The sequence below is a fragment of the Prionailurus viverrinus genome, chromosome C2 (assembly GCF_022837055.1).
Source record: "Prionailurus viverrinus isolate Anna chromosome C2, UM_Priviv_1.0, whole genome shotgun sequence".
NCBI lineage: Eukaryota > Metazoa > Chordata > Mammalia > Carnivora > Felidae > Prionailurus > Prionailurus viverrinus.
The window spans coordinates 112,322,194-112,350,099 of NC_062569.1; the positions used below are offsets into that span (position 1 = coordinate 112,322,194).

A 27,906-nucleotide genomic window follows, 5' to 3' on the forward strand; every position below is an offset into this window, starting at 1 on the left:
ACAGAGCATGAATGGGGGAGGGGCAGAGAGAGAGGGAGACACAGAATCGGAAGCAGGCTCCAGGCTCCGAGCCATCAGCCCAGAGCCCGATGCGGGGCTCGAACTCACGGACTGCGAGATCGTGACCTGAGCTGAAGTCGGACGCTTAACCGACTGAGCCACCCAGGCGCCCTGCCTGTGTTTTTTAATTATAGCCTTATTGTTTGTCTTTCTGATCACAGACATCCTAGTGGGTATGAAGTGTTTTTTGTTATGGTTTTTATTTGCATTTTCCCAGTGACTAATGATGTTAAACATCTTTTCATGTGCTTATTGGCCTTTTGAATATCTTCTTTAGAGAAGTTTTTATTCAAATCAGTTTCTTTTCTTTTTACACATCTCCTCTTGTTTTAAATTTTGTTGTTGTTTTTTTTTTTATACTGCTGGTCTTTCTGGTTATCCCCAAATTAACACAGAAGTGGGGTTTGGGTGAGGTACCATTTTTTTTTTACTTGCAAGCTATTTTGAAGGCAAGAACACTGAACTGTGAGCCTGAGATCCGGGACCTAAATCTGGCTTTGCCATACCTGTTTGTGAGACCTTGGACAAGTATTTGTGAACCTCAGCCTCCTCATGCAGTTCAGCCAGGTTTATTCTTTACTCCACTAATGTGGTATTTAGCACCAGCTATGTGTCAGATGTGGTGCAAAGTCCTGGGAAACAAAGATGAATAAGGTTTGGTTCCTGTGCCTGATGCCTCGTGATATGTAGACATATTTAGATGAATATTATAATGGGTCTGTCTGGGTGGCTCAGGAAGTTAAGCATCCGAGTTTTGAATTTGGCTCAGGTCATGATCTCACAGTTAATGAGATCGAGCCCCACATCAGGGTCTGCACTGACAGTGCAGAGCCTGCTTGGGATTCTCCCTCTCCCTCTTTCTCTGCCCTTCCCCTGCACGCACACTCTCTCTCACAAGTAAATAAACTTAAAAAAAGGATATTATAATGTAACAAGATGCAGTCACAAGGAAGAGAATCAAATACTATGGAAGCTCCTACAAGGGGGCAGCTTGCTGTCCCTAAGGCCATCTGAAGTGACTTCAAGAACAAGCATATCTAAAGTGTCTCCCACATTAAAATTCCCTGAATCTAGGATATCTGTCTCTTTCAGTGTGCATATTTTGTTGTATTAAATGGGGAGATTATATTGTACATAAAAAATATACACTTCCACTTATTAATGTTTATTGAGTTCATTAGAAAAACTGACTAATAATAGTGTGCTCTCCAGTTCCTGACTCCCAGTTTTGGGAGGCTTTGTCTTTGTACTTCAGTCTTCAGTGTATGTTGGATGAATGAATCATTTCAGATAGAGGGGAAAATTACAGACTAAAGTTTTGGAGGCCTCAACTATAATTTTTCTTTTCACTTGAGCTCCAAATAATAGTAAGATTCACTTTTAGGGTACTTTAATCCTTAATAGGAAAAATTCAGCTTCCTTGTGGAGAATTCCATAATGTTCATTGTTAGCAAGTAGTTATCATTCCCTATTATCTTTACAAAGTGCTTTATACATTTAGCCAAACTGACTACAAATCTGTTCCTTTTCCTCCAATATTGCAAGATTCTTTTGAATTTAAATGTTTAGAGAGTTTGTAAATGGAGGAAAACTTTGGGGTCACTTTAAATTTCAGTTGTTCATTTTACTGAAGAGTAACTGAGCATCAATTATGTCAGATGATACTGTCCAAGATCCTGGCATCCAGTCTCCCCTTTAGCAGGCTCCTTTCTCATCCATATTCTTTTTGCTTTATTAAAAAAAATCAGGTTAAGACTAAATAAGTGGTCTGAACAAAAGTGAGACTTTAACATTTTTTAAATTGACTTGAGGTTTACAAAAAAGTATTTTGAGCTCTCAAATGCCTTGATAGACTTCAAAAAAGTCTTACTAAGACTAAATGTGTTAGTCGGCTAGGGCTGCAATAAGAAAATACCGTAGACTGGTTTGCTCCAATAACAGAAATTTATTTTCTCACATTTCTGGGGGCTGGAAGTCTGAGTCATGGTCAGGTTCTGGTGAGGGCTCTCTTCCTGACTTGCAGATGGCTGCTTTTTTACTGTGTCCTCAAGTGGTGAAGAGAGAGACCTCTTTCTTCTCCCTCTCCTTATAAGCCACTAATCCTATCAGATCAGGAACCCTCCCTTATGAACCCATTTAACCCCAAAGCCTTATTTCCAAGTTCAGTCACATTGAGGGTTAGGGCTTCAACAAAAGAATTTGGAGGGGTATACAATTTAGCCCATAGCAAGAATGGACTCATTCTTTTAGTCTAACATTTTCTTCCCTCCTTCTCTCCCTCCCTCCCTCCCTTTCTCCCTCTCTTTCACCCTTCATCCTCTACTTACAGGAAATGCTGGGGGTGAGGTATTTTATAACATATTTTGGAGGAATGCTTGTCTTTCTTCCATCCTTCCTTCCTTCCTTCCTTCTTCCCTCCCTCTCTCCCACCGTCCTCCTTCTCCTTTTTCTCTTTTCCTCCCTCCCTCCCTGTCTCCCTCTCTCCCTGTCTCTTTCTTTCTTTCTTTCTTTCTTTCTTTCTTTCTTTCTTTCTGCCAAACATTGTGTGTGTGTACATATATAATAACTAAGATACATATTACTATTCCCTAACCAAAGTTTAAATATTGTTTCCAATAACCCCTCAGAGCTTCTATTTGAACCGCCAACATGGAAAAGAGCTAAACTAGGGCACCATAAATTTTATTATTGTAGTAGCTAAGTATTGGCTCTGTTATTATTCAGAATGTTCAAGCAGGATCTGGTTTGAGTGAATATGTCAGTGACCGGCTAGAGGAGATTCTAGTACTGGGTAGTTGTTGGAATAGATAGCTTTGGAGATTACTTCCAATATTAAGATTTTATTATTAGCAGAATTTTAGATGGATTTTTTACCTCCTTTTTCCTACTTTATAGAGAGGCTAACAAGCAATGAAATGCCCCCAAATGCAAGTAGCAGAAGGGTGCAAGGACCAAATCTAGGTTTCTGGAAAATCCACTGTCAAAATATGGATTAAGAGGTGACTGCATTATTAGTGATGGTCAATAAGTAATGATGATTTTGGAATATTAATACACTAGTGTTGAAAGGTGAAGATACTATGGCCATCCAAGGAGCAATGGTTAGCAAAGTGACGATAACGCAGAAACAGTTACTAATAAAAGAAGGCTTTATGTGAAAGGAACTGCAAACATTATTAGATTTATTCAATATTTTGATATAAAGGAAATATAGGGAACATTAACTATCATCTTTGAAATAAATATCATAGCTTATCTTTCTCAACTGGTAGGTGACTATTATTTCACAAATCTGTGAAATCCTTGGGAAAGCGTGTCATATTCTACAAATATTTCTGATCCCAACATCTAATGCAGTGCCTCACACTCAGTAGCCATATGGTAACTATTGAATTAATTAATTAATTAATGACATTATCTGCATAATATGGGTTACTTATTTCCTATATTTATTTGAAAATTATTCATTTTTGAGTGTATTTTTTGAGAGTTCTATTGAGTTATAACTGACTACAGTAATCTGCACATATTTATAGTATACAATTTGGGCATGTACACTCATGAAACTATCATCACAATCAAGATGGTGAGCATATATATTGCCCCGAAAAGTTTCCTCTTGCTTCCTTGTAATCACTTTCTCCTGTCCACATAATTTCTCCACAGGCAACCCCTAATCTTATTATCAATTAGAGTTTATTTTCTAGAACTTTATATAAACGGAATCATACGGGATGTACACTTTTTTGTATGACTTCTTTCACTTGGCATAATTATATTGAGATTCAGCCATGCTGTTTGTGTTGTTGCATATATCAACAGTGGAGGGAAATGTGTGTCAATATGGTTTTAGGAACAACTTCAGCAGGGAGATAATAGCTCATGTCACTAACTCTCCTCCTGTAAGTTGTACTGGAAATTGTAGAACTTCCAGAATTCTGGAGAAGCAGGGACCAGATGGGGTAAATTTAATATAAGAAACAAGTGGACTCAGCTGGGCAAGGGTGTACTGTAGAAGATACTGGTGGTACCCTGCTCAAATCCCTTTTACTAGAGGTATATACCAGCCCCCTGCTGCTGCAGATACTGGCTGCACATAGTTCTTTGCATGATGGTCCTGGACTAAGGGAGATGACACTTTTCTTTCTCTGCCTGGGGCAGCTCCTAGGCCATGGAGTAACTATGCAGGGGTATAAGAGCTCAGCCTTCTACTGTCTGGATGGGATAGCTTTTTAATACACTTTATCCTCCAGAGCTCTCTGTGGGATCAGGCTGGGCTAGACTTCCTCTAAAATCACATGTTTGACTCACTTTTTCTTCTGCTCTGGCCTGATTCCCTCATTGCCCTTACAAGTTTCTCCTGAGAGCAATCTATCAGTAAATCATATATGCAGGAATTCCTATTTCAGTCTCTGCTTCTAAGGAACTTGACTTAAGGCCCTCATTTTTTAAGCATTCCAGATTGTAGTTAATTTAGTTACTACTCCTTCATCAGGTGTTAATTACCATGCTCCATTAGTGTTCCAAAAAGTTGTTGAACTCTCTCAAACTCTGTTGTTTTCTTTCGCATTTTTTTGTCCTTCCAAGATGTACATTTTTTAGTTTCTTTGCTGACATTTAGCACATTTTTGAAGAGAGGAGTTATATGCATGTGGCCAATCTTATAAGGAAGTTTAAACTGTTACAGACATTCAGGTTTATTCTGTATTTTCTACTTAATATGCCATTTCCATTAAAGATATTGTAGGTTCCATTAAAAACTATTTACATGAAAATAATGAAAATTAGAAATTGTAATCCTTTAATTTTTAACAAGATTGTCAGGAATCCCAACGAACAATGTGTTAGGGGTGGAGTCATCTATTTTGCTTTTAGTTTAAGTGCTTCCAAGAAACATTTAATTTAATACAGGGACATATATGAAATGTCTGTCTACCTTGGACATGTTTATTGATCTCTGTTAAGGTAACAAATGCCAACACTTTTATTAGTGACATAAGACAAAGTCATTAGAGTTATAATTACATGCCACACTGAATTTTCCCCACGTTTACTCAGTTATGTATTGCTCTTTTAAAAATATTTAATTACCATGGTCATATTTCTTGACTTGCAATATATGTGTGTGTATATACATATCATTTATGTGTATGTGATATATATCACAGTGATCTGATCATGATAAGCCAAAAACCTATTTGGAGTTCTTGGAGAATGTCATATCAGTTATTTGTGGGTCAATCCCTATTGCATTTTGCTGTATCTATTTGTGTAAGTCTTGTCTCTTTTACAGAGTTGAAGGCAAGAGCTATGCCTTATTTATCCTTCCAGTCCTACAGAGTTGGGTATATAGTCAATATTCAACTGGATATTAGTTTGAAACCTAGCAGATATCTCTGAGAAATTTCCTAATCACCAATGACTTGCAAGTTAGTCATGGTATTTTGCAATGTCTAATCTCCTTCAGGTAAATCATCTCTCTTGCTTCTCCTAACATTTTCTTGTTCCAACTAAAATTGGATCAGAGATTGGGGCACAGCTGGTGTGAGTACAAGGCACCAAAGCACAGCTCAAGTGAAGTCAGTCTTTGTGCAGCTGGCTGGTTCATAGTCATTCAGTTTCACTTCACAGAGCCCCAGTATTTATGTTCTTCCACATCTGCAGAACTCCTTTCAGAGTCAATGAGAATTGCAGGCTTTTAGCACACTGAGATGTCGTATGAGCCTTTATGTTGTGCTTATGGTTTTTTTTAATTAAAAAAAAATTTTTTTGCCAAAGAACAGGATTAATATTTGGGTGATACACAGTGTTATAAAATCCACATAATCAAACAACTTCTCATTGGGAAGGGACTTTAAATTTCATTCAGTCGAATGTCTACCACCATGTTTTACACATAAGAGAATTGAGGCTTAAAGGCTTCAATTTACTTGATTAAATATAGTTACTGGTAGATGCAGAATTGGTGAGGTCTTCTCAGTTCAGGCATATTTTAGGGAACTGACACTTACAAGTCAGTTAAATGACATGTAAGTCATTTAGCAAAGCAAGTTATAATAGATTTCCACTGTATTCAATATTTAAACATTTCAGTTAACTGGAATATTAGAAGTTAATGTTGTCTGTTTCATTAATTTTTTTCCTGAAAGATTAAGAGATCAAACAATTGAATCAAATAATTGAAAATTATTTCAGCATACATTGATATCTGCTACTACCGTGTGTTTGTACAAGGCCACAGGGCCATTTTAATCTTAAATAAATGAAGAAAAGAGGATCATTGCTCCAGGATCATTGGTGTGAGATTCTGGAATTGACTAGATAGAATGCAAGAGATCTTTCTGAATATGTCCTGACCCCAGAACATATATCTAGGAGAAAATTTTTAGACAAAATTCTTTATGTAAGTCTGTTTTAATGCCTTTTAATTTTTCGGACAAAATGTTGAAAATATTATAAAAATGTTTGGATTGTTTAGAAGTCAGAGTTATGTAGGTTATGCTAATTTATGAGCAGTTCTAAATGTTAATGAATGACTTTTGATCATGCTGGTATCCAGAGGGTTTTTATCTACACCCTGATATTGTTTTTAAGACCTCATTCACATGTCTTATCTGTCAACATTAATTTCTTTCTAGAATATCAGGAATAGAAGATACTGGAATGTCAGGAGGGTCTAGCAATGACAGTATCAAAGGCACAATTGGTGAAGTCCAGAGATAACACAAGTAGGTATCTTGAGTTAGAGTCAGTAAGAAATGAGGACTGCAGAGACAGTGAGCCCAGACCAGGAAACAGAGAGACCCTTAAAGACTCAAGGGTCTAGGCAGTATCAGAAAATGTAGCCTTAGTAATACCAATCGTGAGTCTGTACAACAAGGAGCTAAGGATTTGACTGAAAAGATCTGAAAAAGTAGGACCACACACACCAGGAGCAAGAATGAGCTTTAGCAGAGATGAAGTATTGGTAGGGAAAATTTGAAGTAAAGACTGCTCTTTTTATGTTTCCTTCCCAGCATCTGGGCTATATCTAGTTCAAGTCAAAAGATGAGACACTTGGATGAAGGCAAGTGCACTGATGGCTGAGCAAGATGGCTTCTATACAGGGACTCTGCTCTCTTGTTTCTTCTCTAAGTCCTTCTATTCCTCACATTGTAGTTATTCCACAAATTCTCACTAAGTGAAAGTTGTATGGATGAAATGCATGCACACGCATGCACACACACATGCTTCCTTCAAAGGATCTCTGGACTGAACTTGAGACACATGTGTTTAGTAGTGAATGGGTTAGCTGGATTAAAATTTTGGATATAACTACATGCTTTACTAAGCCTAATTTGCCATAGTTTTTGCTGCTCAGAATAAGAGTTACCATCTTTCAATTATTACATGTAGCTTCCCACTCAGATCTCCTGTCATATGCAGCTCTGTATTCACTGAGGTCACTGCTGACTTGTGTATTCTTTTATGACTCTCTTAGGACTGTTGATAGAAAAGATTCCCTGGGTCCTCTGAGGTCAGTGAGAATTTGAACAACAAAAAGAATAAAATAATGCATTAGCTCTTTAGAGTTCGCTTTTGTAGAGAATCTGATCAGGAAGATGAGCCATCAATAAACATTTTCAAACACCATAGACTTTTGTTTTAACTGGAGGACACCGTGTAAGTTTATATGGAAATTTTTCTGGGTTATAATGTTACAGAATTTAAGGTGTCATCACAACTAAATGGGAAGCCTCATGATCGTGTGAGGGGGAGCACAGCAGTTGCAATAAGAACCATTTTCTTGTTTAGTCCCACCACAATACTGCAGGATGATTTGAAAAAATTACTTCTGTGGATCCCAATTTCTTTGTTGGAAACATAACACTTTTAGACTGAAGCTGTAGGGTCCCTTTCAGCTCTGTTCATGATGTATATTTTGTTTTTCTCACAAAGTTTTAGCAAATAACAGATGTTCATTCAATTAATACTGTCTTACTGATGCTGGCCCTCACAAAGCCTTGTGCTTCTAGGAGAGAGAAGTCATCCCATGGGTTGGGTAAAAAAAGGAAGAGGATGTGAGGATGGGAGTGAATAAATCTACAAATTGAATATCTCACTGAAGTTTATCATAAGGATGAACCTCTGGGCTCTGGATATCTGATTGCATGCATAACTGCTCTTGACAAGTCGAATTGCTGGTGACAAAAGTTATGTCAACATCTGAGGTGTAGATTAGCAGTCCCCGACTTCTTAGGGAGGGCTGATAAGTGAGACACAAGGAAAATAAGGTCAACAGGAAGGGCATCCAAGTCAATTGGAATGAAGTCCAATCTACAGAATGTTCTCAGCAGAGGTGTAAGACATTCAATTGTAATTGGCAGAGAAAGTATTTGCTCTCAACATGAGAAGAGCCAGCGAGAACAATGGAAGGTACTGGACAAAAGAAGTGAGACATTCCAAAAAGATAGAAAGACTGATACTGTCATGCAGCACAGACACTCTCCTATTACAGTTTATAACATCTCACCTCTTCTTTTCTCAAAAAAGTTTCCTTTTTTCCCCCCTCATCCTTTTGTCTTCCTGTTACCTCTTACAAGACTTGAGATTTAGATGATAGCCTCTATATACCAATGAAAATTTGTACTTGAACCATTAAGTTGAGAGATGCTCACTCAGAGGCCTCTGATAGATTCTCACAACAGAACTGCTTCTGGGGACTTGGGAAATGACCAGTCTCTTTGATTTCCTGGGGAAAGCCACCACAACAAAGTCCTCAAGGTCAAAGCTCAGCTTTACACTGAACAAGAAATTGCAAATTTTGACTTTCTGGTGGGTTCACAGAGAGGTCACCAGGACTAGTTCCTACACGCATTGCCAGTAACAACAGACTAGTCCACAATACAAAAAAAAAAAAAAAATCTCCAGGATATTGTTGCAAAATCTCTGTGGATGAATTTTAAAACTTGATGAAATGATTGATCAAGTGACTGTAAAATTTGATTAAATGGCTTGGAGTATAACAGCTAACATAAACTTAGGTGCAATAAGTCAAAATTTCTCATTTCTATGACTTTTGCAATATTAAATTTATAATCTTGTTGTTGTTTTCCAAGGAGAGGCACAGTGGTCTCGGGCCTCTCCCTGTGTCTTTTTTGCCCTCAAATGTGATTTGATGTCCTTCTACTCTCTTGAATCACTTTTTACTCTTCCCTGCTATTTCAGGCAGTAGTCTCAGTGAACCTTGGAAACCAGGTCTAAGCCTGCATAGACAGACTGTCTGCAAAGCTCATAACTTTGCTGCAAGTCCCAGTCATCACTGTTAAACTCAGGGCTCTTTCTTGGTCTGGCAAAGCATCACAGCTATCTCTGTGTTTGGAGAAGCCAGGTTGTCTGAAAGGAAGCATTGTTCATTTACAGCACTCTGTTCAAAGCATCCTACTTGGAAAGGTTGTACCAGGGGTCACTAGACCTCTTCCAACTACGAGTCTTGGGCAGGAGGGTAGAAGTTTTCATAGGTAAGAAAGTTTACATTTCACCCAAGAAGAAATTCTTTATCTTCTAAAAATAAGGGTGCACATCTGAAACAAAACAGACTTTTAATTCAAATGTATTTGGCAAATATAGTTTTATAGCAGTGAGGAGAACTTACCAACAGAAAACCCAGGCCCTCTTGGCTTGGAAAGCAAACTACCTATGAAAAGAGCCTGTGCTCTTTTGAGCAGCCTAATCCCATGGGATGAAAAGCCCTTCATACCTCCCAGTCACTTTCATGTAAGTTATGAGGAGAAAAAGTCTTTGCTTTTGATCTTAGTTGTCAGGCTTGGTGTTTTAATACATCACTGTTTTTAATGCAAATATTTTTTTAAAGTTTAAGCCTTGTCTGAATCCCTGGAGCTGTAAGCTCCTTTTGTATCGATTAGGGGCTGAGGTCTACGAGGCCTTGGTCATGTTTTTCCTTTTGGTGGAGTTGTAATAAACTATTCTCCATCGTTTGGACTTTGGGAGTTGGCCCACTGAGCTCAGCAGCCATGAGCCCCTTGCTTTCCCGGGAAGCACGGCAGATAGCATGCTGTGGAATGCACCGAACTCTGCGAGCTCCAGGGCAGCCTGCTGAGAAGGCCCTTCTGAGGGTCAGTTTGGAAGGGGCCACCAGAAAAAAGGGTGAGGGTTAATGACTCCCTTTGTGAGGCTTCCTGGCAGTGGTACTTCACCTCAAATGGAAATTTCAGAAGTTTCTGTACTGTTCACAAGAGCATTCCTGGAGTTGAGTAGCAGAAAGTTAGGCCAAGCATAATGTAGTGACTACTGAACACAGCTCTGTCTCCAGGAACTCATCATCATCATCAAATAGCATTTATTAAAAGCCCACACGCATATGGTGCAGAAAAAACCACATTAAACAAGCACAGTTGGGTTGCTGGTCCTCTGGAGGGCCACAATTTAAAACGCTAAGAAATGAACTCTTGCTTCTGTTAGGCTGTGTTCTGACAAACCAGGAACACAGAGAAAGGAGACTGCTTACACAGTAACTAATATTAACACTACCACTAATAAATTAGTGTATATATTGTTAACGAAAGACTTTCTAAGTGCCAAATCCAGTGCTATTTGCATATGCTTTTGCAAAATGATCCTTACTGCACTCAATGGAAATAGGCATCGGTAATGTATCTGTTTTATGTAAGAGGCAACTGAAGCTTAGACCGGTTGAATTTGCCCATGAAAACAAAGCTACAAGGAAGTGGAGCCAGGATTTGAACCTAGGTTTATTTAAATCTAAAGATCATGCTGATCTGTATTGCCAGTTCGCAGAGTTTAAAGTTGGCCTTGGGTGGGTTAGTAGAATATTTATATTTACAATATGATAACTTCTTTACTTTTTGTAGCATATTTATATATGACTTTCTTAAAGTTCAGAAAATACCTTATTCAGCTCTCTTTATTTAAAATTGCACTCTTCCTACCATTAATGGGGTTAAGAATTTTCTTTGGCATGGCAAACAGAGTAAGTGGGGTTGGTGGATCTCAAGAGTTTTTGACTATAATAGTTGACACACCAAATTGAAAGAAGACTGATCTAGATAACTGGCCAGAATTTTGAGATGCATGCTTCCTATAATCTATGCTAATAACCCTCAGATTGGGAGGAGATATTAGATTGGACTCAGGTAATTTCAATCTCTTTTCTTGGGTATTTATCTCGCTTGGTGTTTTCTGAGCTTGCTGCGTTTGGTGGTTTGGTATCTGATATTAATTGGGGGAAGTTCTCAGTCATTGTTTCCAACATTTCTTCTATTCCTTTCTTCTCTGTCTGGTATTCCCATTACACAAATGCTACACCTTTCATAATTGTCACATAGTCCTTGGATATCCTGTTCTGTTTTTTTAGTCTTTGTTCTTCAGTTTTGAGAGTTTCCTTTTTTTTAAATTTTTATTTATTTTATTTTTTTAGAGAGAGAGCATGAGAGAGGGAGGGGCAAAGGGAGGGAGAAAGAGCACTCGAAGTAGGCTCCAGGCTCTGAGCTGGCAGCACGGAGCCCAACGCGGGGCTTGAACTCATGAACCGTGAGATCATGACCTGAGCCGAGCGGAAGTCAGACGCTCAATTGACTGAGCCACCCACGCGCCCCAGTTTTGAGAGTTTCTTTTGAGATATCCTCAAGCTCAGAGATTCTTTCCTCAGCTGTGTCTAGTTTACTCATAAACCCATCAGGGGCGCCTGGGCGGCTCAGCCTGTTAAGGTCTGACTTCTGCTCAGGTCATGATCTCAGGGTTCGTGGTTTCAAGCCCTGAGTGGGGCTCTGCGTTCACAGCATGGAACCTGCCTGAGATTCTTTTTCTTTCTGCCCCTCTTCACCCACCGAAAATAAATAAATAAACTTAAAACAAAACTTGAAAAATAAACCTAATATCCCTGCCATGTCTGGTTCTGATACTTGCTCTGCTTCTTGAAATTGTTTTTTTACTGTTTCTTGTGCCTTATTATTTTTTCTTGGTGGCTGGACATGACGTACCAGGTAAAGGGAATTGCTACATAATCAGTCTTTAGTAATGTGATGGTGAGGTGCTGGGGGAGTAGAAGCATTCTACAGTCTTATGATTAGGTCTCAGTCTTTTGGTAAGTCTGTGCCTCTCGACTGTGAACTTACAAGTGTTTTTCAGGTTTGTTTTATTTTTGTTTTTGTTTTTTTGTTTGTTTTCTCCTCCCCTTAGGTGGTACAGGATGGCTAGAGAGGGCTGGAGTTGGGTATTTCTCTTCCCCAATGTCAGAGAAGAACGGAGCTCTCTGGGATATTTCAAAATGGTTCCTTTCTTCCTCCCTCCAGTGGAAGCAGAAGAGAGTGTTTTCTCCTGATGTTTTCTGAGGGAGTCTGGTTGGTGCTTGTGGAAGTAAATCTCACAATATTGTAGGGGTCCTCTGTGACAGGGTCCCTGTGGAGTGTTTAACTCTCGAACTTGTCTGTGTGGAGCCTCCAGAAATCTGTCAATTACAGTTCCCTGTTTCCTACCCTGCACTTGGTTCCCAAGGTAAGTCTCTGTTCCAGGGGGCCGTGACTCCCTGTATTTGCCTCTCTCTAATCTTGGGGGCAGTGGTTTTCCCTGTGTCCTCTCCTCTGTTAGGGATAAATGATGAGTTGTTGATTTTTTTAGTCTGTTCAACTTGTTGCTTGTTGTTGGGACAGAGTGGTGGCTTCCAATCTCCTTGCATGATGAACCAGCAACTAGATGTCCCATCCCCATCTCTTCTCTTTGCTAGTTTTTCCCAGTTAAAATAGAGAGATGACTGGATAGTATTAGTTGATGTAATTGCACAGAACAGTATCCATTTTAGAATCAGACCTCCATCATTACTGCTGTCCCTGCCCCTGAGGCAGAACAGTGAGTGGACAGAAGGTAAGCAGAGAAAATCTGTTCAGATACACTGTAACAACTGGAAGGTGGTTGGCCTGGGGAGACTGTGTGACTAACACTGCGTCTGGTGCCATGAGAGCTCATCTCAGCCAGAGTTTGTTTGGTCCTTCCTATTTTTACTTACTACTTGACTATATGATGGTATCTTTCCATTTATAACAGTTTATTCTCACTTGTGTTCATTATGTGGACTTCTGTGAACATCTTTCCTGATAGTTGTAATATTCAAACTCCACTTTTGCTTGAGCATGTTGAATTCCCCATTTAGGATGTCATTTTTTTCTCCTACCTGATCATCATATTGACTTTTATAAATATCTTTTCCAAGATATTTGGAAAAGTGTGTAATGTTGCTGTTGTGCAAGTGAGTAATGAGCACGGTGATGTACCATCCAGATTCGCCCTACAGGTCTGTGGCACCCATTCCCACACCTGTGGGGAATAATGGCTGTAAACAACTTACAGCTGAGTATCTCTGGACATTGCTCTAGAATAAAGGGAACTGTCTTGTTCAAGGGTACCTCTCTTCCTGGAGACCGCTCATATTAAATAATTGAAATATGTGGGGGTACAGAGACCCTGCCTCCTTGGCTTAATTCTAGAAAACTCTAAAAAGCTATTTTAGTTCCAGGGCTTCTTGCAGGATTGGCTGAGGCCCCTGTTGCAACTGTACTGCAGTTCAACTTCCTCCTTTATGGGTGTTGTTCAGCCTGTAAGTCTGTTTTCTAGGGAACCCAGCTTAAATACTAGTTGGTCAGTGGTGGTCTGAGCCTCTACAATGGAATTTTAGAGCTGGATCACCTGCTAGCTGGAGGGCAGTGAGAACCCTGCCCCTGATGGTGGCTTGGACACTGAGCCTCTGGCATGTCTGGCAGTGCAGTTAGAATATTCTCAAGTGGTGAATTAAGATGGGATACAGTGGAAGGGAATATTCTGGTAGGAGCAATATCCCACGCCTTTGAGAAGTTGCAGTAAATAAGTGATTATTAAGCCAATGGAATCAGCTGGCTTTTGCTGTGCATAAGCACTGCGCTGGAGAAAATTAAAAGTTAAGGATGGCTAATCAAAAATTTAAGGTGAAGTGTGCAGGCCAGAGGGTTGCCTTGGAAGCATACAAAAAGAATTTTATCTCCTACAAGCAGAGGAAGAAGAATTTGAGGATCGAGCCCAAGACTTGATTATGAGCTTAGTGGAATTTCAGAGAAGGTTAATTTTCAACCCCCACAAGTCTACTTTAACAAGATTAGGGCCCCGGTTAGAATGCAGAACTTTGAGGCTTGAAATGGGAACATCTGTGTTTATGTCTTTAAAAACCTTGAATCTTCAGATCTTCTTAAGCTCTGGACCCACAGAAGTGGCCCACTCCACATTTTAAATGCTAGTCCTCCTTGCTGCTTGAAGATGACACACAGGGTTTGAGAGACACTACACACTCTTTTCAGGAACCATCCTTAACCCTGGACACCAGACCGAGAACTAGGGCTAATTCACAACATAACCCAGCCAGAGAGGGCTGGGCCTGCTAAGGGAACAAAGAGAATATATACCCGAGGAACTACTGGGCCCGGCTAATATGTACTGGCAGGAGCCAGGAATGTGTGTATGATGTACTTATATCATGAAGGTGCTGGATCAAGGAGTGGAGGTAGAACATCAAGTTGGATAAGGGAGAATTTATCTGCATGAGAGCATTCTTCCAGGTTATAAGATTTGACACCCTATCAAGAACCCAGGAGATAGAGCTAATATGCTGCTCAGAATCTTCAGAGAAATGACAGACCACATTAAGTGAAGTAGAAATGTTGGGACTCCTGTGGTAGATGGTAGAGGCAGGGATCAAAAGACTGAGGGATCAGGGCCTGCTCAAGTGGATATCTAAATAAGGCTGGAACATCTACCAGCTGACTATGCCCATAGGAAGGCCTTATGGACATGCTATTTACCAAAGTGGTAAAGAATTTGGGAGACATGCACCTGCATGGCTGAGAAGCTTATTGCTGTCCTGTTTAAGTTGGGGATGGTAAAAACACCACGTGGTAGCAATTAACCATAAACAAGGTAGGTGCAGTTATCATAATGAATAGCATGGTTGGCTTGGCAGCCAGGGGACCTGACTTGCATAGATCTCTGGCAATGGTTTAAAAAAAAAATCAATGTTTCCAGGGGCATGATAGATGGCAGCCACTAAGAGTATTACCTAACTTATGCTAACAAAAGAAATCAAGAGTGGTTGATCGAGATGTCAAAGCAGACACCCAAAGGAAAGTTGTGCTTCCTGGACCCACTGACACAGGGAGAAGCCTGGTCTCCATGAGGAAGGAGCCCACAACACCGTGGCAAGTATATACAGCAATGATTTACTCAGCTCTTTCCCAAAGGGACTTAGAATATTTACTCAGGTAACTGTCCATTGGGAAAAACTGTCCATTGGGAAAAAACTGTCCATTGGTAAAACCTAGACATTTCGAGGGCTAGTGGGTACAGTGTCTGAGTTGACATTGGTACCTTGGTACTAAATATCATCATGGTATCCTTATCAGAGTGGGGATATGTGGGAGCCAGGTAGGAGATGGAGTCCTGGCCCCAGACTAGGTCACATGGATTCACTAGAACCATAGACTCACCCCACTGTTATTTCCCCAGTCCCTGAATGTATAATTGGAATATACATACTCGGTAGTTGGAAGAATATACATACTGGTTTCTAAGCATGTTATATAAGAAGATATAACAAATTGTTGTTATGATTTCCACTGGGAAGGATTTAGGGGATGCATCTGAAAATGGCCCCCACTCCACTGTCAAACCAGTGAATTTAAAACAATATATATCTCGAGTAGAGGGGGTGGTGACAGATTTAGTGTCAGGGGAAGGGTTCCTTATCACATCTTCATTTAATTCACCTATCTGGCCCCTACAAAAACCAGATTGGATCCTAGAGGAGAGTAAATTCAACCAAAGGGTAGTTTCAATTATAGCTGCTGTATTTTTGCCAGAGAAGAACCTCAGGTACAAAGCATGCAACCACTGATCTGAAAAATGCATTATTTTCGATACCTATTAGGAAGATAGAAGCAGGTCTCATTCACATGAGTGAAACAACAGTATACATTTATGGTCTTACATCAGGGCCCTATTAACTTTCACTTTCTGTCACAATGTGATCCCAACAGGACCTGGACCACCTGGATGTCCCATAAAACATCACATTGATTTATTGATGATACCATGTTATTTGGACTAGACAAATAAGTACGTTGGAGGCCTTGGTACAAAACATGGTAGGAAATAAACTCTGCAGATTCATTTTCCCAGCACATTAGTGAGGTGACTAGGATATCCCTCCAATGTAAAGGAAACTCCTACCATTAAGAATAAAGCACAGTGCTTTGAGGGCCTCTCTGGTTCAGAGACAGCACACTTTATACTTGGATATACTACTCTGATAATATGTCCCAGCAGAAGCATGCTGGCTTTGAGTGAGGCCCAGAGCAGGAAAGGTTTTGGTGGCAGCTCAGCTATAGGATAAGCCCTGCCAGTTGGGCCTGCAGTTCAGGAGACCTTTTGGTAATAAAGTATGTGTGGTGCGGCAAGATGTCCTGTGGAGATTATGAAAAACTCCAGTAGGTGAATCACAATGTCGATTGTGGTTTTGAAACAGGGGAATTCCATCTGTAATTATTGTAATGCAGTAGATGTTGTAATGTATCTGCGGTAGAGAACTATACAAACCGGCTGGAAACAGCTCTTGGTTTTCTGCTGGGTGTGAGTGGAGGTGGAATGTCTCACCTTGAGACACAGTGTGATCTTGCAGCTAGAGCTGCTTATCATTAGCAGAATATTGTCAGACTCATGAAGCTGTAAGGTCAGACGGAGAACAGTAATCCTTTTTAAGAAGGGAGTAGCACATCTGGGGTCAAGCCTGAAGTGGTGGTCCATAGACACCTGCCATCTGAAACCATGTACCAGAGCCTCTCTCCTTCGTTTTACAGTCATGAGGAGTTCCTTAAAATCAGCCAATGGACAGAGAATAAAAGCAGAGTTTGTTTCACATATGTGTCGGCTTGATATATAAGGGCAAGCTATAAAAGGATTCCTGCTATCTCACCTGTGATAGTGCTGAAAGGGAGTAGGGAAGGAATATTCTCCCAATAAGCAGAGCTTTGGTCATTCCACTTTGTGTGGAAAGAAAAGCAGTCCAAAATAAGAATATACATGGACTCCTGAGTTGTAACTAATGGTTTGGTGGCTGGGCCAGGGTGGAAGTGGATATGCTGAATGGAGAAAAGGACGTCTGGGAAAGAGGCGCATGGATAGACCTACGAGGTGGGAAAATATGAAAGTCTTTTTATGAAATGTTATCTCTTACCAGAGGGCATCACCCGTGGAATAAGCACTAACCCCCAGTGGACACAGTGTCTTAGCCAGTTATTGTCAGTTAGCCTTTGCTTGGTTTCTCCAGTGCTGACACAATGAGCTATGGTGGCAGGGATGGAGGTTATGCATAAGCCCGATAGTATGGGATCTCACTCATTAATTGTAATAGAGCTGCTATCACTGAAGAATGTCCAAAAGCCCACCAGGACACTTCTTTCCTATATCGTCTATGAAACAAAAGGCTTAATCTGTGTGTAGGGAAGGGCAACGTTAAAAAGCCTTTGCAAGGCGCCTGGGTGGCTCAGTCAGTTAAGCATCTGATTTTGGCTGAGGTCATGATCTCATGGTTTGTGGCTTTGATCCCCACTTCAGGCTCTGTGCTGACAGCTTTCTCTCTCTCTCTCTCTCTCTCTCTCTCTCTCTCTCTCTCTCTCTCTATATATATATATATATATATATATATAGGAATGGTTAAAAAAAGTAACTGAGAATACTAGGTCCTGATAGGGTTTGGAGCAGCTGGAACTGCTAGAAGATATTCAGAAATCTATAGTCACTTGGCAAATAGTTTTGCAGTTTCTTACAGGGTTTAACATGAACTTACCATATGCTCCAGAAATTCTTCTAGGTATTTATCCAAGAGAAATGAAAACTTGTGTTCACACAGAACCTGTCTGGAAATGTATAGCACTTTCATTCATATTTGCCTCAAACCGGGAACAACTAAGATGTCCTTCAGGTAGTTAACAGATAAACTGTGGTACATTTGTACCATGAATTACTACTCGGCGATGACAAAAATGAACTATGACTAACACGACAAGGATGAATCTCAAATTTGCTTTGCTAAATGCAGGCAGCCAGACCCCAAAGGTTACATGTTTTGAGTTCATCATATGACGTCCTGGGAACACTATATGCATGGAAAACATCAGTGATTGCCAGGAATTAGGGCTCAGGGGTGGAGGGGGAGCATGAGGGAATTTCTGCTGTGATGAAACTGTTTTCTGTCTCAACTGTGGTGGTGAGGTGACCAAAGGGAAACTTTTTTTTTAAGTTTATTTATTTATTTTGAGAGAGTGCATACACAGGGGAGGAACAGAGAGAGAGGAAGAGAGACAATCCCAAGCGGGCTCCACTCTGTCAGCACAGAGCCTAATATGCAGCTCAATCTCATGAACCATGAGATCATGACCTAAGCCAAAATCAAGAGTTGGACGCTTAACCAGCTGAACCACTCAGGTGCCCCTGATCAAAGGAGAACTTTGATAAGTTTAATGAGATAAAAATTTAAAATGTTAGTAAAACATCTGTAATATAAAAGAAACCCTCAAAAATAAAAAGATGAACAACAAACTTAAAATATTTGCAGTAAATACAATAGACAAAGGATTGATATAATTAATATGTCAAGACTGATTATATCTCAATTAAGAGGCAAGAGATAGAACCTGAGAATTTTCAGAAGAGGAAAGACAGTGGCTATTAAAAATAGTAAACCATTTTATCCTTACAAGTAACAGAAATACAAATTAGAAGGAAATGAAACATTTCAAACATCAAATTAGGATAGGCTTACAAAAAATATTAAAATCTAGTTAAAGCCGGATTTGTAGAGTTGTAAATGGTATACCTTTTTGGAAGAGGAATTTTGCAAAGTATGTCAGTAGCCTTAAACATATTTTTATGTTTATCCAGAAATCCTCCTTGTAAAGTATACTAATAATTATATGTATATGATATATATAAGATACATGTATATATAGAAATATATATAACAATTATATTTATATACATACAACGTCAATGGAACAGATTTTTATAATAGAATACATATGAAAAATCGAATTTTTAACAGTAGAAAAATGTCTAAATTATGATATATTATAAAATGGGGTATTAGTGTTCATATAAAGTATATAGTTTTAATATAATAGTATTAATATAATATAGTATTAATATAAATAGAAATTAATATAATATATTAATGTAATTAATATAGTATTAATATAAACATAAATAATTATATAAAATATAATTAAGTACTATAAATATAGCATTGATAATAATATATAGTAACATAAATATAAAATTATATTTATATTAATTTCATTCTTGACATGAAAATAGTCAAGATAGAACTAAATATCATATGATGTCAACATGTGATAGACTTCGCCAATATATTAAAAATGGTTATCTCCACTTGGTGGAGTCATAAGTAAATGTTATTTCCCTTTCTTTTTAAAATCTGTTTTAGCCCTGTCCCAAAGAGAATTTTTTAATTTTTATAATCTGAAGAAAATTTATTTTAAAAAGTACCTTGGGGTCTGAAGAATATTCTAAGAATCTTCTTTTCTGGTCCTGAGCTACCCAGATGGAAGCGAAGGGCAGATGAGTAAGAGCGGCTCATTCCCTAGATGTCCTAGGAAAAGCCTTGTTCTTTAAATTAACCGTTTGGCTGCTTTGGCTAGTGCAAAGCAAGATCTAGGATCCTGTCTTGAAAATCTCATCCAGTCTCACACTTGTTATCTCAAATTGGGAAAAATGTGAGGTGTACAGTATGGGACTGAATTGTTTTCTCTAAGGATGTGAAAAGAGAAAATATCTTAAAATGTTAAAACCCAGATGCAATCTAGCAGTATCTGAGACAAAACAAAACAAAAACTACAGACGTAAATCCTTCAACCCATCAATCTCTGTCCTGGAAATCGAATCCATAGGAATGAAAGCGTTGGCATCTAAAGATACACATGCAGTCACTTCTGCTGTAACGCTTTACTTTAAAAATGTGAGTTTCTTCCAGTGCAATTGATATATTAGGGAACACTTTGAGCATAACATGAATTTTGCTTGGGCTTATGTACAATTTCCTCTGAAAGAAATACTAAGGGATGGCAGGAAACTGCACCCAGCTGAACCAAGTGGCCTGGGAAAACACAAAACATGGACACCTCATACATCTCCAGCTACTTCAGTTCTCTGTGTGTGTCAGGAGCCGCACCCATCCACATCTGGTGTTAAACTTTCCATCTGATTCCAGATAACCCTCCTTCTACCACTTTACAGTAACTCACAAGGTACAGTGCTTCTGATGCCCACTTCCTCAAGGAAATTCCAGGTGGAGTGCTATATCTAAATATCTATTGTAATATTTATGTATTTCTTAACCACTTATCATATTTAAAATTGTGCTACCATTGTTTTTAGTTTATCTTTTTTTTTAATGTTTTCTTTTTTTTTTGTATGTTGCGCCCCTGACCCTACCTTGACAAGCCCTGTCATTTTTATTGCACAATTATGCATATCCAGGTGATTGTTTTAGGGTAAGAATATATAAAATTAATTAATTAAATTATGTGCAATAGGAGGTTTTGAAAACAAACAAATGAGTGTCCAACTCTCGATTGTGGCTCAGGTCTTCACGGTTCATGAGTTGGAGCCCCACCTCAGGCTCCGTGCTGACAGCATGGAACCTGCTTGAGCATCTCTTTCCCCTTCTCTCTGCCTCTCTGCCTTTCTCTCTCCCTCTCTAAAAAAAAAAAAAAAGAAAAAAAAAGAAAAAAAAAAGGACAACAACAAAAAAATCTTAAAAACAAACAATCCTAGATAGTGAGGGCTTCTTAATTTGTTGCAGGATCCAGATTCATAAATAATTCACTATGATACAAATCAGATTGTGACTTCACAGGGGCTGACAGGCTTCCCCAAAAGACAAATGTTGTGCTTTACAAATGTAACTGAAGGAGAAATACTATTCTGACTTAACCTCCAGGTGTTCTAGACATGGTGAGGCAGATGAAATGCACATAGAATAACATTACTATGACGAAGCACGTGACAGATGCTAAATAAGAGATGTGAATGGGATATCCTAGGGCTTAGAAGGTTCCTTTTCTGGCTGAAGCCTGTAGGAAATCATCATGGAGGAGATGGATGTAGGAGATCTTTAAATTATAGAGGGAACTTTTATGTGGAAGTTTTAAGAGCAAGGTTACTGAGTTTGAGGAAACAAAATGTTTGTTTTAAATAGGAATAGTCTAAAGGAGTTGAGTGTAGGTTTATTTTATAAACATGTAAATATCAATATGAAAATCACAGATGAAAAGATGTGAGTATATGTGGAGGTCACATTCTGATTTCAGGAAGAACCACAATTAGCCACTTCTCTCATTGCATTTGTCAGTCAGAAAAACCACTCAGGTAGATGGGTCTTCAGAGTTCTAGTTATGAGCCACACTTTGCGGCCCTTCACCTCTCTAGCTGGAGATTTCTTATCTTTGAAATGAGGATGTTGAGCAAGATGGTCTCAAGTTTAGAGTTCTGCAGTTCTTTGACAGATAAGTTTTCATTTTGTTTCCAAGGATTTGCAGGAATCGTGCTGTTTTGTCTCTGCCCTTCAACTTTACTGAAATAAGGGCTTTTAAGATCTGGATTTATTTGGCATAAAAGAATAGTTATCAAATGGAGTCTCGTATTTGGGTGAAAGGAGATCCACGAACTGGCACATTCTAAGATGTTGGCTTACACCCACCAATTCAGTTCATTCTCTTTGCAGGAAGAAAGTAGAACCAGTTGGTATAATTTATGTTACATTCACTATAGCTACTCAGAAATTGTGGGGCTTTTTCCCTTGAAATGTCACAATGATTTTGACAGTGAAAATTCATTACATGCAGCCATGAATATTAATTCTTGCTGTCTTCCAGAGGCCACAAAGAGGCAACTACTTAAGTTTCCTGTGTGCCTATGATAGTTCTTAAAGGTGCGCACGCACACACATGTACATATACACACATGTACGTACACATTTCCCATTTACTCTTTAGAAAATGATACCTTAAGGGATAATAAAATACAAATAATGTATGAAAATCAGAATTATAAACAGTTCGCTAAGTGTACACATGGCTTATGTTTAGGAAGCAAGTTGCAAACTTCTCTTTTGGAGTTAGAAAGAATCAGAACAAGCCTTTAATGGAAGAGTAATAGCTTGCAATATGTTTTAAAAAGCCATTAGCAATGCCTTAATAGATTTATTTTCTTTTTTTTCTTATTTTTTTTAATATATGAAATTTATTGTCAAATTGGTTTCCATACAACACCCAGTGCTCATCCCAAAAGGTGCCCTCCTCAATACCCATCACCCACCCTCTCCTCCCTCCCACCCCCCATCAACCCTCAGTTTGTTCTCAGTTTTTAACAGTCTCTTATGCTTTGGCTCTCTCCCACTCTAACCTCTTTTTTTTTTCCTTCCCCTCCCCAATGGGTTTCTGTTAAGTTTCTCAGGATTCAATGCAATCCCAATCAAAATTGCACCAGCATTCTTCTCGAAACTAGAACAAGCAATCCTAAAATTCATATGGAACCACAAAAGGCCCCGAATAGCCAAAGTAATTTTGAAGAAGAAGACCAAAGCAGGAGGCATCACAATCCCAGACTTTAGCCTCTACTACAAAGCTGTCATCATCAAGACAGCATGGTATTGGCACCAAAACAGACACATAGACCAATGGAATAGAATAGAAACCCCAGAACTAGACCCACAAACGTATGGCCAACTCATCTTTGACAAAGCAGGAAAGAACATCCAATGGAAAAAAGACAGTCTCTTTAACAAATGGTGCTGGGAGAACTGGACAGCAACATGCAGAAGGTTGAAACTAGATTTATTTTCTATTTGAAACTGTCATGTTGAAGGTAAGGGTTTGGCCTATTAACCCAGTCTCCTCTTCTGTTGAGCGGGTTGTAGTAGGTGGTCTCCAAAGACTTCGTTTACAAGCTTATGATTCTATGCTTGTTATAAACAGTTTCCTTTAAAAAGTCATGAATTTGTAACAGATGGAATATACATGAACACAAAATTTCTTTGAATGGCTCTCAGTTTAGAAATAGTTCTAGGAGATGTATGAAATTTGGTTTTGCATAGTTTAATTTGCTATGAATTCTTGAATGATTCAAAACACACTTTGCCATTCAAAACAGTTACAAAATGACTCCTACGTGGAGGCAGAATTTGTCATGAAAGAATCACAAAGTACAAATAAAATTATACCTATACTGTAATAAACATTTAGAAGGGAGGGAGTGGTGTCTCTGAGCTAGCAAGTTAGGATTTTTGTTTCTATTGCTATTATTTTTGCTGACTTACAACTGATTGCTGTGACATTGTTGTTTGTCTTTTACTGATTCTCATTCTATATTTTTGAGGCATAAAAGGCCTATCAATTTTAGAATTAAAAAAGGTCGAATTCCTAAGTGCACATTGCTACCAGTATTGCTGTAAGAGTCAATAAATAACTTGAATCAAAATATAAGGGTACTTAGCAGTAGCCACAAACCAAAGAATCCTCAAAATTCAATCTTTTCTTGTCGTAATTCCAAGTTCTCATTCTAGAGTTAGGAGAAAGCTGGGTTAGACTGCTTTCTGCTTATGATTTCTATGTTCCTTTTTATTTTTCTTGTGCTTTCCCTCCATACAAAAAATACGTGATTGATTGACTACTTTGTTGACCCCTATTTTCATTTAAATGGAGTTTGGGGGCTGGCTGCCACTTCCCTTTGGAGCAGGTACACCCTGATTCCCACTGATCAGGTGGCTGTATTTATTGGTGGGAAAGTAGAAGAGAAGAGGGCCTGTTACCCTGGGGTTTGCTGCCTGATTGAGAGAAGAGAGCCTCTCCTCAATTATTTTACATTGGAGCTTAGGGATTTGCTCTATCCAGGCCAGTTTGGAAACCTCTCATGACCATTATTGTTTGTTTTGATTTATGTTGGATTGAGAGAAATGTTGAAGCTTTTATTTTATTTTATTTTATTTTCTGAACGGTTGCATGTTTGCGTTTCAGAGTTTTACTGTCGGAATTATCATGCAGCCTGAGCCAAGATTATTTGGTCCTTTTGGCTTTTGATTTCACATATGCCAGTTTAAGGGAGTTCCAGCAGATAATTTCTTGTTTTTCAAAGCAGTTAGTTGTTTGTCAGAGTTCTGATCATGCCTGGAGGAGGATCTTCTAAGGCAACTTGAGAAAACTATTATAATAAAAGGAATTTGGAAACTTGAGTTCCGTTGCTGGACTGAATCGCTGAGTATTTTGAATCAGAGTCTCCCCTTTCTGCCTCAGTTTCTCCATCAGGAATGTGGGAACGCAATAAAATATAGGGATGGTGTCATAATAGGCCATAAATTTAAAATACAAGGTCTTGGCAAATCCTTCAGGGTCCCTATTAAAAGCATATTTGAAGCTACACTTAGGTAAGCGAAAATTATTTAAGATATTCACTCTGAGAAATCACCATAGGAATATATAAGCCAATAACCATGCCTGAAACATTATTCTAGAAAGCCAGCTGCAAACTGTACGAAAACATAGTCAAGTGTGATGCACATGGAGAATTCTCATTAGACAACTGAATTAAATGGCAGATGGACATGTAAAATCTTGGTATGTGGGGAGATTTAAAGTGTAGGTGTTCACATTTATTCTAAGGAAGGTATTTTGTGGCTAAATTTTCCATTGATTTGGATTAATGCAAACACACAATAGTTACATTACTCTGCTTTTCCAGTATTTCTAATAAAGATATTTTGTCTCTGATATGAACAGAAGTAAATTAAGTTTGGGACTAGAAATTCAGGTCCTGTGTTATATGGAATTCTTTACAGGAGTCATGATACTCGTGTGGCTATTTCTTTTGCATGTGCTTTGGTTTCATGAGCCTTCCTGCTTCTTGATCTGACCTTTTCAGTACCACATTAAACTGTCAGTTTCTAGTGCTTATTTGGAACATTTTCAGAGTGAGCATATGGATTTTATAGTAAGTCTTTATAACACCATTTTGACTCCTTGGTAACTTTTTCTCATCATAATATTATTTGCATTATATTGAATCATGTATATTTTGCTGGGCCAGCATGAGATTAGGATGTAATATAGAGAACGTGTTTTAAAACCATTTATGTAAAAATGAGTATCTGGATGAATGCCATTGCAGTCTAGCTATTGACTGGCAGGATATATAATGCACACTACGGGCATGGAACATAATTTGAAATGATTTAGTAGGAAGAATAAAACATCTTTACTAAAATCCAAGGGGCAAAGGAATACTTTTCACTACAGTTTTTTTTTTTTTTTTAGAACTCGAGCAAAGAACATGAATATTTATGTACATTCTTATGGAATACATGAGCTGATATCATTAATTTGGATGCTCCCAGATAATAGAATACATGAGATGGACAATTCCCTATAGTTTAAAAAACCATGCAATTATTATTTCTCTTGCAGTTCTCATCTTTGAAAGCAACTCTGGAATGCTAATTACTAGGAGGTCTGTCAGGAACAAGCAGGACAGAGATTTGATTTGGTTTCAGTTAATTCATGCTCCACCCAATACTAGATTCAGACAATGAAAGGTCTGCCTGAGGACTGGATAATGGTCAGGTCAGGACCACCCAAATGTTGGACGGTTAGTGGAACTTAATCAAAAATCAACAAAGGACCCCCACTAATTCATTTAACACCATCTCTTGCATAGTGATTTAGAATTTTAAAATGCTTTCATATCCATTTCCTCTTTTGAGCTTTACAAGGTCTCTCTTGTCTAAGTACGACAGATAAAAATATTCCAGTTTCATAGGTGGGGAAATTCAGGCTTGAAAAGACTAAGTAACTTGCCCAAGTTACAAGATAGTAAGTGGTATCAGGCTCATTTGCAGTTCTTGGGACTCTGAGTCCAGTGTTCAGCCTATAGAAGATATAAGTACGATAAGTCTGGGAATATAGCTGTGAATTGTGGAACCGACTTCTTTTTTGGTTTGTGCTGAATAATAGACTGAAGTATTCTGGGACATCTTAATTACTTAAATATCCAGATGCTCAAAATTCTCTTTAGTGCTGCCTTACTGATGTGGCCACTTCTGTTTTTGTGTGAGGGACTGGAAAAATCTTCCAGTATTCCAAGTCATTAGTAACACCAAATGTGCTAGCAAAAGCATATGATGGCTTTCAGTTATAGAGTGCAATTCCTCTCAGGTGAAAAAGGCCCCCGTCGTATCTGTGTTTAATAGGGATTATAGTTTGTTGCTGAGTTAAGGAACATGAAAGGAAGAGAAAAGCCACTAGCATGGCAAGCACTTTCTCTCTTTCTGCACTGCTTCTCCTCTTATCAACTCCTCTCCAAAAATTCTGGGCATGAAACAAAAGGGGTAGACTGGCAAATGCTGCTTGTGGAGTCAGAATTGCTTCCCAGATGGCTCCTTAAATCTTGATCAGTGCTGCCTCAGCTTTTAAATGCTTTAACCTTCCTGCTATAATCTTGATTTCTTCCAACCACTACAATTCTGACTTAACCACCTCGAAATGTCATTCCAATATAACCCTGGGAATGCCTCTTCAAGCTCAACTGTTCCTCACAGGAATTTTATCTCTACCCATCCTGGTAAGTTAGTGTTTTCCTCCAGTGGGCTGTCTCACAGAAAGTAGGAAATCCACCGACTTTGACCCAATCTGAAAGGGAAATTTCCCAGAAAGTCTTGAAAGAGACTTTCTCTTGAAAGGGAAAGTGATTAAAAAATGACTCTAAATGACAAAAGTAACCAGTTAACAATTCTGTGGCCGCACAGATAATTTTGGTTATAGAAATTTAAAGATAAATATTGTTCAATTTACAAATGTCTGTCTATATTTTTTAAAGAAAAGATCTTTGTAGATTTTTGAAGTATTTCTCTTTTAATAATTTGCTCATCAATCAGTAGTCCAGAAAATTAAAATATATGCGAAGGCAAAAATAATTGATTTATTTTTCCTAGGACATCCAATTTTCATTTCCTATTTATTGGTCTATGTGCAAATCACTGTGTACTTTTCTGGGTGGGGTGGTTAAGAGGGCAGGAGGATACATGCTGATTCTTACCCTCAAGGAGCTACATTAAAGGAAGCTAAGAATTGCTCACTTAAAGCAGATTGGGACTAATTTCCCCCCACCGTCTCAGTTACTTGCCGTCACCTTCTGACTTACTTTCAGAAGGTAATTAGTAGCACAATGCTACGTCATTCACCTTGCTTCATCTCATCACTTTGGCATTTTCTCATTGCATATCATCACAGGAAGGGCGAGTACAGTACAAGAAGATATTTTAAGAAAAAGAGACATGTTCACATAACTTTTTTTCCCAAACCATATCCAGCTTTTTAAAGATACTTTTCATGGGTGGCGCAGTCGGTTAAGCGTCCGACTTCAGCCAGGTCACGATCTTGCGGTCCGTGAGTTCGAGCCCCGCGTCAGGCTCTGGGCTGATGGCTCAGAGCCTGGAGCCTGTTTCCGATTCTGTGTCTCCCTCTCTCTCTGCCCCTCCCCCGTTCATGCTCTGTCTCTCTCTGTCCCAAAAATAAATAAACGTTGAAAAAAAAAATTTAAAGATACTTTTCACAAACAATCATGGTATTTCAGGCAGGACATGGGAGACAATCGTTAAGAGTATACAACAATTTTCAAACTCCCGTCTTCAATGGACTACCAAAATCAGAAAGCCACTATAAACCCCAATGAAGTCTTCATTTGATGCTC

General features: G+C 38.8%; 1 long non-coding RNA gene across 1 annotated transcript; it reads left to right on the forward strand.

Annotated features, from left to right (window-relative positions):
- Positions 1–670: 670 nt before the first annotated feature.
- LOC125174771 (uncharacterized) lies at positions 671–27,906 on the forward strand. Its single transcript, XR_007155554.1, has 3 exons — positions 671–682; positions 7,421–7,427; positions 27,794–27,906. It is a non-coding gene; the product is annotated as an uncharacterized LOC125174771 (long non-coding RNA).